The following is a 14,561-nucleotide window of genomic DNA, read 5'->3' on the forward strand; positions in this document are numbered from 1 at the left end:
CGAATCAGAAGACGACTCACTGGTAAGTCCAAACAAGGGCCCCATGACCATTCCAGTGAGATTAAGGGTACCCACGTTGAGAGCCAAAGGGGAAATGCTGGCCTTGTTAGACTCTGGGTGCATAAGGTGCCACCCCCCCCCCCCCCCCCCCCCCCCCCCCCCCCCCCCCCCCCCCCCCCCCCCCCCCCCCCCCCCCCCCCCCCCCCCCCCCCCCCCCCCCCCCCCCCCCCCCCCCCCCCCCCCCCCCCCCCCCCCCCCCCCCCCCCCCCCCCCCCCCCCCCCCCCCCCCCCCCCCCCCCCCCCCCCCCCCCCCCCCCCCCCCCCCCCCCCCCCCCCCCCCCCCCCCCCCCCCCCCCCCCCCCCCCCCCCCCCCCCCCCCCCCCCCCCCCCCCCCCCCCCCCCCCCCCCCCCCCCCCCCCCCCCCCCCCCCCCCCCCCCCCCCCCCCCCCCCCCCCCCCCCCCCCCCCCCCCCCCCCCCCCCCCCCCCCCCCCCCCCCCCCCCCCCCCCCCCCCCCCCCCCCCCCCCCCCCCCCCCCCCCCCCCCCCCCCCCCCCCCCCCCCCCCCCCCCCCCCCCCCCCCCCCCCCCCCCCCCCCCCCCCCCCCCCCCCCCCCCCCCCCCCCCCCCCCCCCCCCCCCCCCCCCCCCCCCCCCCCCGTAATCAGCTCAGAGGTAGTGGAGAAAATGGTGTGTCATATTCGAGGCTAAAGACCTCGAGTGATTATATTCGAGGCTTAAGGCTAAAGACTTTGAAAATGCCCATAGCTTTTTGCCAATTGGATGGATCGGTAGCTGCACATTTCATAATGGAACCAATAGAAATGATGATGGGGAAGCATAGAGAAACTTTGTGTTTATTGTGGCTCCTGGGATGGAGCGGCCCCTAATACTGGGGTTGCCCTGGGTCTGGAAATGGAACTCCCACACTGATTGGAGGAGAGGGTCATTGCACATATGTACTGACCAGCACCCACAAGGGGAGGGGCAATCTCAACTGAAACTCAAGAATCCCACTGAACTGGCCTCCACTGGCACCAAGAACCTGAAGGGGGAGGAGAAAATTCCGGACGAATATTGGGACTTAAAGGAGGTATTCAGTGAAAAGGCCTCAGATGAGCTTGCCCCCCCCATCATTCAACAGATTGCAATATTGAAATTTTACCTGGGGTGAAACTCCCAAAACCGAAACTGTACTCGATGACACTTCGGGAGCTAGAAGAGCTGCGGTCATTTATCGATAAGAATTTGGAACGTGGTTTCATCCAACCCGCTAGACCCCGGGTAGCAGCCCTAGTATTGTTCTGTGAAAAGAAAGATGGCTCCCTTCGTTTATTTGTTGACTACAGAAACCTGAATGCTATTTCAGTGGAGAACGTGTACCCCCTCCCCTTGATGAAGGATATGTTGGCCCACTTGGCCAAAGGGAAATTTTTTACAAAACTTGACTTGAGAAAAGCATACTACCGGGTTCAAATTAAGGAAGGGGATGAATGGAAAACTGCTTTTAACTGCCCAATGGGTTGGTTTACAATTCAACTTTCTTCCATTTGGCCTACAGGGGGCCCCTGCAGTATTCATGCAAATGATCAATCAAGTGTTGCATGAACATCTATACAAAGGGGTGTTGGTTTATCTTGATGATATTCTTATCTACACGGAGACTCGTGATGAACATGTGAAACTAGTGCGGTCAGTTCTGGAAAAACTTCGAGCTGCTGAGCTGTATGCAAAGTTGTCCAAGTGTGAATTTCACCAGGAAAAAATTGACTATTTAGGTTATTGCATCTCACATGAACGGCATAGAAATGGATCTGGGGAAGGTTTGTGCCATTTTGGAATGGGGCCCTCCCCGCACTAGGAAACAACTTCAAAATTTCTTGGGATTCACTAATTTTTACCGTCAATTTATCCCTGCTTTTGTGAAGATTGCAATGCCTATCACAAATCTCCTAAAAACCAAAGGGGGGGTGAAACCAAAGCCTAATAAACCACTGGAGTGGGCCATGGAATGCCAAGCCGCTTTTGAAAAGCTGAAATGACTGTTTGCTGCTGAACCAGTACTCAACCACCCGGACATGGACGCTCCTTTAGTAATCCAAGCTGATAGTGTAATTAACTGAAAGTGGGGGGAATACAGTTATTTGGGTAGTAACTGATTTGTTTTCCAAACAGGTACATTTCATACCTTGTCCGAAAATCCCACCTGCAAAAACATTGGCTAAACTGTTTATTTTACATATCTACAGATTCCATGGGGTTCCATGCATAATCTCAGACAGGGGTGTCCAGTTTACCTCAAACTTTTGGAAGGAGTTCCTGAAGTTATTGGACTCTGCCCAGGGTTTAAGCTCCGCCCACCACCCACAAACCAATGGGGCTTGTGAAAGAACTAACTCGGTATTGGAACAATATCTTTGATGTTATATAAATTATCAGCAAGATAATTGGGCTGACCTATTGCCATTCGCTGAGGTGGCATATAATAATTCGGTACATAGTAGTACTGGGTTTACTCTGTTTAAAGTGGCTTTGGGACAAGACTTTGTACCCATACCCAAGCTTCCATGGGAGAAACCTAACATTCAGTCATTAGATAAATGGATAACACAGTTCCAGCTTACCTGGCCGGTTACCCGTAAAGTATTAGATGATGCTCATCAAGCTCATAAAAAATTTGCAGATAAAAAGAGAACTCTACAAAAACCATATCAAGTGGGTGACAAGGTCTTTTTATCCACCAGATATTTGCAGACCACACTAAAGTCAAAAAAGCTTGGCCCTAAGTATGTTGGACCTTTCTCAATTGAATGAATTGTGAACCCTGTGGCAGTCCAACTGAAATTACCAAAAACTCTTCGATGGATCCACCCTGTTTTCCACGTTAGTTTATTAAAACCTGAACATACCTCCAACTTGAGACCAACTCAGGTTGATCCCCCTGTACCATTGCTAATTGAAGGTGAACAACATTTTGAAGTTAAAGAAATTTTGGATTCTCGAAAATGAAGGGGTCGACTCCAGTATTTGGTTGCTTGGAAACATTTTCCCCCTTCCCAGGCTGAGTGGGTGAATGAGAAGGATGTTAGAGCTCCTACACTTATCAAGGCATTTCGTACTAAATTGCTGTTACATGTATATTTTCTATTACCTTCTATTTTTATCTTTTTTAGGACTAACGTCTCTTTTCTAGGAGGGCCGAATGTCAGCCTTCAAGATTTTCTCCCTTTGCTTTGCATCTTTCGGCTGTCATAAGTAATGGAGGGAGGAGGAAGGAATGGTTATGGGAAGTGAGCTGGAGGTGTTACAAACCAGAACTGTATAAACTGGGGTGGTGGTGGTACATTCTTGCTTAGTTTTCTATCCTATGCTTTACGCAGCTGCAACCTTTTATCAAACTATGTCAAGGTCAGCGGACAGAAGCCTCATCACCACCTGGAGATGCCCACATGATGATATACACAACTTTTAATTGGATGAGCCAATTGAACTATTGGGGGTGGGAACGTTGCCATTACTTTGTATATGTGATTTACGCGGCCAGTTTCTCAGATTCAGAATTCTTTTGTTGCTACCACTTGATTTCCAGTAAAAGATATCTTTTCTCTGATTAAAGGAGTCTAAGTATTTTGGGGGGTTTTGAATGGAGCACCAGCTGGCACAATTTAGAAAATGCAGAGTTTTTCTTAATAAGAAACATATATCTTTCTCCATGAAAAAGATATTTTATCTAATAGGCAGGCTGATCAAGTATACTTTGGTGCAAATCTTCTATGGCCATGATTTTGATTAACACATCTACAAAAGTCATAACAGGGTAAGCTTCTTTCTGAGACCATCCAAAGTTAGCCAGGTATTGACACTTCTCAAATTTCTGATAAATCCCCAAAATTGAGAACCTCATACATTTCAGAAAGGCATCTATAACACTAATCAGAGGTGAAAACATCATCTTGAAAACACAAATCAATACCCAAGTCAATTAAAGAAGGGTATCTTTGAAATATTTCATATCTAGGCTGAGATGTCTCTTGTCACCCAATGAACTGGTCCTCTGCCTGCTTCCCAGGGTAATTTTTGGATATGTTCACTATCTTGAGTTATCTATAAAAACAATAAAAGTGGGATACAAACAAACAATGGTGAAAGTTGTATGAGTGAAGTTTGCTCCAGATAATCAGAACGAACATGTGAACAAATGAATAGCACCATACACAGCTCTGTCCATATCGATAGTCACCATGAACAGTGGTGAGTGTGTCTTGCCTTGCAAGCCAGCACAACGTGGATTCATAGCTTGCCTAAATTCATACATGATGTGGATCCATCACATACAGAAGTGCCTACTGATATCTATTTTCTGGGGTCCGGAGGGGTTCATGCGTGGCTTACATCTTTGCTGTTCCAAACACCTGGAAGTCATGCATTGCCTTGTGTTTACAGTTCTCAGATGATCTCTCCATGTAATATGCAAAAGGACACACTATATCCTATATCACCTTTAGAACAGAGAACATACACCACACTCAGGAGGAACTGAGCATCTAACATCCCTTTTGAATTCCAAGGATTCTCACTTGCTGTTGGATCTTCTGCCTTTTGTCTTGGATTCTTAGCTTTACATAATGCTCTTTTTTCTCTGACTAGGAAAAAGATACTTCGCGGTAGTGTTTGGAGACTTCTTGCATTTACTCATTTACTCCTTCCCTGTAAATGCTCCAGAACTAGTGAATACTCTCTCCTTACATGCAGCGTTATGTTTTTTTCCTGAAATATTTCACATTTTTGTCCCAGTTAATTCTGCACTTTAAGGTTGCACAGATGACAAGGCAGAGCTAATCTTCTGCGTCTTGGAAGTGATCTAATGGAGTACCTGCATGATTCTTGCATGAAGTTAGGTTCCTCCAATATTCTTGGTGTCATAACAAGCTTTTGAAGAAATGGAAGAAATGGCATTGCTGATGACTGATTTTTAAAAAGGGGATATGTTCACAGAGATAAAATAGATCATGGCATCTTTCTTTTCTGCCAAGCTCTTTCTGTCTTTGCCGTGTTATTCTACTCACTAGCAAGCACCTGTGCTTCCCTATGTGCCAATGGATTCCTGCTATTGAATTTAAATCTTTCCTCGGATGCAGCTCAGAAAATGTGGTTTTATCTGCACCACACTGATATCTGCTGTGGGATGAAAAAGTGGAGAGACAAACCACCTTTGTGGTATGCAAATCCTACCACTGTTTTCCCCCCCCTCTGGCCTTGAACCTTGTACCATAACTCATTTTATGAACATTTATTTTAATTAATGTAGTAAGTTTATTATGTACATGAGCAAATTTAAAACAAATCTCTTGCAGCACGTGCATTAGCATTATGGTGACTACTCTATGATAGAAAAAAAACCCCACATCCTGTGTTCTCGGCATGATCATGTAACCTCATGCATACTCTCAAAATAATCTTTACAAAACACAACAGAATGTTTTTCTTTTCTGTCATGGAAGTGGAAAAAAAATAAAGGGTAAGGAGAGAACTGAGAATAAGTAATGAAAAAACACAAGACAAATAGAAACACAAAAGGCAAGGTAAGGCGATAAGAATTCTGATATAGTTTATTGGTGTGGCATATTTAATTAACCACTGTCACAATATTCCATCACATTGTCACTGTTCTCCATATATGGAAATAAAGTTTCACCACACTATCAATGGACAATTCCAAAAGCTGTAACCAAACCAAACCCAAAATATTGATAGAATCAATATTGTTTCCTTTAACTGTCTTCTATTTTTAATTAACCAGTACTGAACCAGATCCATTGAAAACCTATTTTTTGAGTCAGGCTGCAACAATTTTAATTTCAGTATTATAATTTATGGGCTTCATAAATTTTATTTCTTAATCTCCAGAGAGCAAAAATAAGCTTTGGAGTAAAATGGACTATTGTAATGGCATTTTTCAGAATGTTAGCATTAGCTTATTGGAACCATATAGTGCTGTTGCCATTTTTTCCAAGTAATTATTTTTCAAAGAAAAACCACAGGATCAGCCTCACTGGCACCTGGCCCTGGAACATGATAAACATCCTTTAACCTAATTGAATCATTAATAATTGTCATTCTGCATAGTTGGAACACAGAAATCCAGATTTATACATATGCTTTCCTGACAGTTAAGTAATGACCGTAGTAGGGTGTCCTAAAAAGCAATATAAAGTCTATCTAAACTCACTGAATAATAAAATATAAGAACTGGGGCGCCTTACATGTCTGTAAGTTCTTTTCAATTAGCCCATTACCAACTAGTTCTTTCTCAGAATGGGACAGTATGATTCTTGAGGAAGTATGCAAGTCTTAAGAACCTATCTATCCACCCACTGTCAACTTTTCTCCACTTTCTCATTTAGCATTTTAATGTTTTGGGTTTTGAAAATGTTGCTCTGATACTCCACCATAACTGTGATACCAAAATGCATATATAACATAGGATTGCCATTTATGGATTATATATTTAAGGTAGCTATTTGTTTTGATTCCATGGGATAATTTGCAATATTCAATTCTGAAGTAGCCACTCAAAGTGATTAAGGCATGATTTCAGCCATAACTCAGCAATGTATTCCCACGGTACTTTTGCTAAGCATGCAAATAATATCTAATCGTAATGCAGAACCAAGTCAATCTGGTTCTCAAGACTGATCAATTCTGCATGCTAAAATATTCTGCATAACTTTTTAATGTCTCGTTCTTGTTCTCATCCAAGGTCACATCAGTTCTTAATATAATACTCCTTGACAGATCTTTGTTGTTGTTAAAGACAAAGAATAAATCACCAAGGGAAATATCTTCATCTTTTTCATCATGTATTTCAGGAAAGAATATGCAAAAATTATATTTATTCTGTCATTTCACAGGATAGTAGCTCAGAATTCATTACTGTATTATATAGCTAAAGCAAGAACTCATTTCTCCTTAAATTGCTGTTTTACTTGGCTTAAATTAGGCTAATTAAATGGTCCATAAAGATTGTAAAATTGATAGAAAAGCTCTTTAGGTGGAAGCAGAGAACAAGAAATTATAATCCTTTGTAGTTTCTATTATGGGACATGAAATTCTTTTCTTATATTTTTGTGTATAATCTTGTCTGTGTTGCCATGCCTCACTGTGTATTTCCCAGCACATTTGACACCATATAAAATTCTCTTGTTCTTATTTGTTTCTCCTTGAATCTCAGGGGCTAAGTTACTTGAGATGTTGTGAAGCCATTTATGATAAATATTATTTATTAATTTTATTTCCCATCTTATTTTGGGGGGGAGACCGTAGAATAACACACATGGTTCCTTACATTTCTAAAAATAATGTGAATTGTGGAAGAGAGAGGTAAAATAAGAGAACAGGTGTCTAGAAAGCTGCCGATGTCCAGAAAGCCCGGAGAACCTTCTGCAGGGATGCATGGAGGAATTTGTTCAACAACTGTTGGACAAAAATTGTTTGAAGATTGGTGAATGGTTATGGGCATCCTTTCTGTGGGTGAAATTTAAGGTTTCACACTATTGTGATAATTAGGACTGAAAACAACTTCTGAAGTTTGTGATTTTAAGCAAAAGAGGGGCAGTTTGAAATTGCTTTTCAAAATGGTTTTCCCAATTTTTCCTCCCCACGCTTTTCATCATTCATTTGCCTCAAATATTGTTAAGGTTGTTTTATACTTAAGTTACTCCTACTTGGGGAAAAATACAGGGATTGTCCCTTTGGTGGGTAGAAGTTGGACTTTAAAAAAAATGAGGTAGTTTCTGATGGCTGTAGGAATTGTGGCTGAGAACATCATAACATCAGTGAAGTGAAAATAGTATTTTCAATCCATTTGAAATGATGATTTGGGGTGTTTGTCTATGTGATTGTCAGGAATCAACCAATCAATTAGTAGTGACTCTGCTTATTTTCTTTCACCCTTCTGAAATCAGGTGCTTTTGTGATATACTAGATTATCAGATAGACTAATGAGAATTACTATGTGAAATATCTAGAGAGCATTGTATTATGGAAGCTTTATTAGAGTTGTATGAAAGAAAACCTATATTTGGTTGGTTGAAAGCAATTTATCTTTTGTACATTTATCATATAGCACATTGAATAAACACACACACATTGGATATTGTATCCATAATAGTAATTTTGAGAATCCTTTGTAGAGAGATGTATGCATTCAAACTGTTTAAATTTTTAAATGCCTTTGCTGAGATCAGCTGGCTTTCCAGTAGTATGAATTCAAATCTTGTCTCCTTTCCAAGTTAATTTGTCTCTTTTAATATGTTCTAGAATGAAGTCTCATTCTGAATCTATGTTAAAACAGGTAAATTAGAAATCTGTCTCCATTTTTTCAGTAAATCAAATTAATTGCATTATTTGCCCTGAAATAATTGCATGACTATATGCAATATTTTCACATAAGCAATGTTATCAACAAGCAGAAAATCCAGCCATATTCTGTCAGCAGTGAGCCAAGTATTTACATAATTTCACCACCAGTATTTACAATCCTCAAATATTCCAGCTCAAAATCTTTTATATCTAGTGTACAGTAAATAGAATAATTATTGCGCAATATAACAGAAAAATTATGAAGAAGTGTTAATATATTAACAACACACATCTAGTCAGAAAGTCTTAGCAGGACTTTCTATTGGTTAGTTGCCATACTGTGTGAAATGCATGTCTTGACATACTAGTTGGGTTCATTGACATGCATGCATGACAATGCATAGACGCAATTTCTGAGCAGGAGGTTATGTATGCTATGTGCATTGTTCTATGCATTGCTGTAATTTACAGATTGGTCCAAGATAATCAGTATTATGAGTGTGTGGTTTTTTTGTTGATCACAAGAGGGAGCCTTGGAGCCTGTCAATAACCCCAAATTAGTTTAATCAGCCAGAGAGCATCAGACTGGAGTTGCAGAACCATGGACAGCTCCTTGGACAGATCACCCTTGCTGGCATGGGCTAATATTGAGCCTTATTATCCCTTCAGTATATTACTCTCCTTTCTTGAAAAATTAAAAATATAAGGTGATAAAATATCTGGCCTATAGTTTAAAATGGCCCCATCAGGCATAATAATCCCTTTATCCCCAAATATGAAAGGCTGCTCCTTCTGGGCCGGGATGAGATTTCTCTCTGACATTCTTAGAATCTAGATCAGAACCAAGATCTGGCATTGCTACAGGTAGCTTCTCTTTTGAATCTGGGTCCTGCAGAGACTAGACCAGGGGTCACCAACCTTTTGGACCTCAGGGACCACCAAACTCATAATTTTAAATCCCGCACACCAGAGACCCTGGGAAAATCCCAAAATAAGGCTGCAGGAAAATTCCCCACCCTGTTTTCCTACTGATCAATTATTCTTTATTTGGGTTCACAGGATACGGTCTCCAGCTCTGTTCTCAGGGGGAGAGAGAGAGACTTTTGGCTTCATGCAAGGAAAGCAGCAGAAGTCTTTCTTTCTCTTCCCCAAATGCCAGAAATGAGTCTTTGTGAGACTTGTCGCGCTGGTGCAGCATCTGGGAGCAGGATGCCTTGCAGGGCCCCAAAGACTCATTTCTGGTGGAGTTTGGGGAAGAGAAAGACTTTTGCTGCTTTCCTTGCATGCAGCCAAAAGCAGAAGAAGAAAGAAGCAGCCGGTGGCCAGGCGGGGCACGTGGGGCAAATTAACATCTCTGCCCTTTCCCCCCTCCCCTCACTACCTGATGTTGTTCACAATGCAAGTGATGCAAGCCTTGTGTTCCTGCAGGCCATGTGGGCAGCACAGCCTTGTGTTCCCATGCAGCCTGGTTTAATTGTTTTGGGGGTGCTTTGGAAATGACATTTCTCTGCGGACCACCAAAATTTTCTCACGGACCACCAGTGGTCTCCAGCCCACTGGTTGAAGACCACTGGACTAGACCATGATGGAATGTTAAATCAGTCATTTCTTTATAACTTGTGCTTGTCTGGAAGAAGCTAGTTGCAAACCACTTCCGTACTTTCGTTAAGAAAACACAGATATATCCATGCTGCCTTTAGAAATCATGCTCAGTGTGAGGGTGGATATAATATAATATAATGTAGAATGAGAGAAGACAAATAAGAGGAATAGGATTTTGATTTGATATGATTGTGCAGAAATATATAGGTCCATGACCTACTCCACCCCTCTTCATGTTTTTTATATTTTATGCAAGGAGCAGAGTTGAAAAAAGAGCAAAGGAAGAGAACAGAAATATTCCAAAGACTCAATGAATGGCCCTGGCTCAGACAGTAAGATAACCTAAGGGTTTTAAAAGGAAAGAGCCAGAGCCAGGAGGAAGAAGACATTTGGACTTTGAGGATGAACTGGTCCACTGGTTCTTGTTCTTCCCAGCACTCTTTTTAAACCCAACCCTGCCTCTAAGAAGTCAATGTGACTTTGCAACAAATGGTGAGAACTGAGTATCATGGTACAGAACTAAAGCCACTACACCCTAGAAACTTTTTAGATACATTTTCACATCCATTCCTCACCTTTCTCCTCCCCCTTCCCTCAAATTAAAGATGCTGAGCTCCGTAATTATTGTCCAAGCTGCAAGTCTTAAGGCTTTGGGCTTAAGAATTTAAAAAAGAGTAGAACCCAAGTGTTGTGGAATGGCTGTGCCTGAGAGGGAATGGAATGGATTATTTGGAGGGCAGGGGGAGATAGAACCAGTGTGTGACTGTGATACATACAGTGGGGCCACATTTGGTAACAATATCTGAAACAATACAAATCTGTTACCAGCAAAGACATCTTAATTCGCAGATTGATTATGAAACAGGGTAAAACAGACTCAAAGACTCGGCTATTAAAGAAACCAAATATTAGTAGTGTTTCTGACTAGAGGTGATATTCAGCAGGTTCTGACCAGTTCTGGAGAACCAGTAGTGGAAATTTTGAGTAGTTCAGAGAACCAGCAAATACCACCTTTGACTGGAGATTTAACAGTATCTTTCCCCTGCCACGCCCTCAGAACCAGTACTAAAAAAAAATTGAATCCCACCACTGTTTCTGACTGCTGGGTTTCTGTCAACCCTAGTATGGGACCCACAAAGTATGGAAAGGAAAGCAAGTAGGTGTGTACCTCAAGCCTAAAGTTGAGCATAACAACTTTACCTTTCCCATTACCTGCCCGCTTTGTAACTGCGTTGTCCCCACTCACCCCCATGTCAGGGTTGGTGCAGAGAGCTTTATTCAGTCTGTTCCCCCAACAGTTCTATTTCAGATTTTCAGCTAACCCACAGCTGCAAGCTTAGCACAGTAATTGGCTCGAGTACAAGTAGATAACCAAAAGCAAAACACATTTACAGCCAAAACTAAAACAGCCTTGGAAATAAAGGTTTTCGCTTGGATAGGTTCCAAAAATAAACAGTCCAAATCTCCTCCAAGGTCCGGGGCCTCCACTGAGATTTGTCAACAAGTCCAATGGTCCTATTTCAGGGCTTGCAAGAAGTCGTCACAGGAATTGTCCAAGCCAGTAGTTCCAGCCATGAACAAGGTCCAGACTAACCTTTCAGGCAATGGCCAATTAGTCCACCTGACAGGTAACCAGCTGCTCCAAATACAAACATAAACATTTTTCGCAACTGAATTAAGTTCACAAGCTGCAGAGTTCCAGAAACACAAACAACCATCTGGCCATGACCCATACACATTGCTTCCAGCAATGCCTCCCTCTGCCTGCTGTGCTAAATAGCCCCTCCCTGTGCAGCCCATTCAGAGGTGTGGGGCCTTTTCCCCTCAATCTGGCAGATCTCCGCCTCTCTTCCCTGTGGACTCTAGCATCCACCAAGGCTGGCAGCTCCCCCCCCCCTTACTCATTGGCCCGAGAGCTCTCCCCAGCCAAGGCATGCTCTGCTGGGAGCTCAGGGTCAGCAATACCGGATGTGCCAGGAATGCTCTCGTTCTCTCTCGAGGCCTCTGAGGAAGACATGGAGGAGCTGTCATCCACAGGAGATATCACAGTAGCCAAAAACGTACTGTAAAATAGGGTGCTACTTATTAAATGTTTCTAACATGTATTTTTTTTAAAAAAAGGAAAACACAATAAAGCAATAGATGATGTAAATATATACATAGAAGAGGAAAGATAGAAAACATAAAATCCACTATTCCAAAAAGCTACAGAAATGCCGTTGCCTTAACATGAGTGCCAGGCCTCACATGCAATGCATTACCGTCACCATTACTATGTATGATGACAACGATTGATGATGGCATCAAGAATAACACTAGCAGTTAGGAATGAGGAGAGTAGGAAACAAATACAGGTGGTCCTCAATGTACAACAATCCATTTAGTGATTGTTCGAAGTTACCACGGCACTGAAAAAGGTGACTTATGACCATTTTTCACATATAGGACCATTTCAGCCTCCCAATGGTCATGTGATCAAAATTCAGACACTTGGCAACTGACTCATATTTCTTTTTTTCTTTTTTGATATTTAAATATTTTATTAATTTTCCAAACTTTAAAAGCATAAAATAAAACTATATGCATTGTTATTAACATTAAGACATCTTTTACATTTCCTTATGTTTTTCAATATATGGTTACTTATTCCATTACCATTACATCTTACTCTTGTTACAAATCAATATATTTCATCTTACACTTCAATCTTTTCCATAACATATATTCATATTTACATACTTCCTCACTCTTTTCCTAATTGCCATTTTATTTTATTTTTATTTCTAAACCACTCATCCCAGGCATCCCAGGCTCTATAATATATTGAATCTTCTTTGTCTTTTAATTTCGACGTTAGCCTGTCCATCTCTATGCAATGTATTATTTTCTTTATAACCATGCCCTCTGATGGTATCCTTTTCTCCTTCCAAAGTTGCACATATGAAATCCTTGCAGCTGTTAGTATATGTAATATAATGTACCTATCTTTTTTACTGCATTTTTTGTGTTATTACACCTAATAAAAAAAGTTCTGGATTAAATTCAGTTTTCTGATTTATAATTTCCTCTAGCCATTGTCTGATTGTATTTCAGTATTAATTCACTTCTGGACATGTCCACCAGATATGAAAATAAATGCCTTTTTCTTTCCTGAACTTCCAACAATTTGAATTTAAATTAAACATTTTTGTCAATCTAGCTAGGGGCAGGTGCCACCTGTAGAACTTTTTATACAAGTTTTCCCTGTATGCTGTGGACATGGTTAATTTGTAATTTAGTCCCGACATTTTTTTCCCAATTTTCCAAATCTATATTGTGGCCAACATTTTTCACCCATACCACCACTGTTTTTTTGACCACCTCCTCTTCCATTTTAAAATCTAGTAAAAAATTGTATATTCTTGAAATCATTTTTCCCCATTCCTTGTAGAATCCTTCTAATTGGTGTTTCTCTGATGGTTACATTGTCCTGGGGTCCTGTGATCTGCTTTTGCGACCTTCTGACAAGCAAAATCAATGGGAAAACTAGACTCACTTAACAACTGTATTACTAATTTAACACATACAATGATTCACTTAACAACTGTGGCAAGAAAAGTTATAAAATGAAGCCAAACTCACTTAACAAATGTCTCATTTAGCTACAGAAATTTTGGGCTCAATTTCGGTCGTAAGTCAAGGACTACCTATAGCAGTGGTGGCTAACCTTTTTGGGCTCCTGTGCCAATAATTGCACATGCGTGCTCACATGCCAGCACCCAGAAGGCAATGTGCACAGGTCCCCCCACACCCCTGTGCATGCGTGCATGACCCCTCATGCATGCTGCATGCCTCTGTGCATGCATGTGCAACTCTGTGTGCCATGCATCTCTGCACATGCATGAGACTTCCTTGCATGCACCACACATCTCTGCACACGCGTGCACATCTCCCGCCCCTGCCGCCCTTGCACATGCGCACCAGATACCCAACAGCTGGTGGGCAGGTAGCACGTGCATGCGCAGTAGACCTGCTCTGGGTGGGGGCTCGCGTGCAAGCAGTAATGGCTCTGAGTGCCACTTCCGGCATGCATGCCATAGGTTTGCCAACAAGGACCTACAGCCTAATGAAACAGAAATTGAATCTACGTCAGTCCCCATATATTTTCACATATACAGTAAGTCTGCTCAGCAATTTATTTGGAAACATAAATGAAATAAGACAGTAATTTCACACTTTAATTTATCCCAGTGAGAATTTGTTCACTTATGACTTGCCTTAAAGAGTCATGTTGGCACAGTGATTAGAATGCAGTATTGCAGGCTAATTGTGCCCACTTCCAGGAGTTCGATCCTGACTGTCTCAAGATTGGCTCAGCTTTCCACTTTTCCAAAGTTGGTAAAATAAGGCCCCAGGTTGTTGGGGACAATGCGTTGACTCTGTAAACCTCTGTAAACCGCTTAGAAGGGCTGTAAAAGCACTGTGAAGCAGTATATAAGTCTAAGTGCTATTGCTATTAAAACATAACTTTGTATCGAATGGATATAGGGTCCAGATTAAGCACAGTTTCTCACTTTGTCAACCATATATACCATCTACCTAGGTTGTCTGTGAAAGATGCTAC

The sequence above is a fragment of the Pseudonaja textilis genome, chromosome 4 (genome assembly GCF_049901715.1).
Source record: "Pseudonaja textilis isolate UNSWEBS1 chromosome 4, rPseTex1.2, whole genome shotgun sequence".
Classification (NCBI taxonomy): Eukaryota; Metazoa; Chordata; class Lepidosauria; order Squamata; family Elapidae; genus Pseudonaja; species Pseudonaja textilis.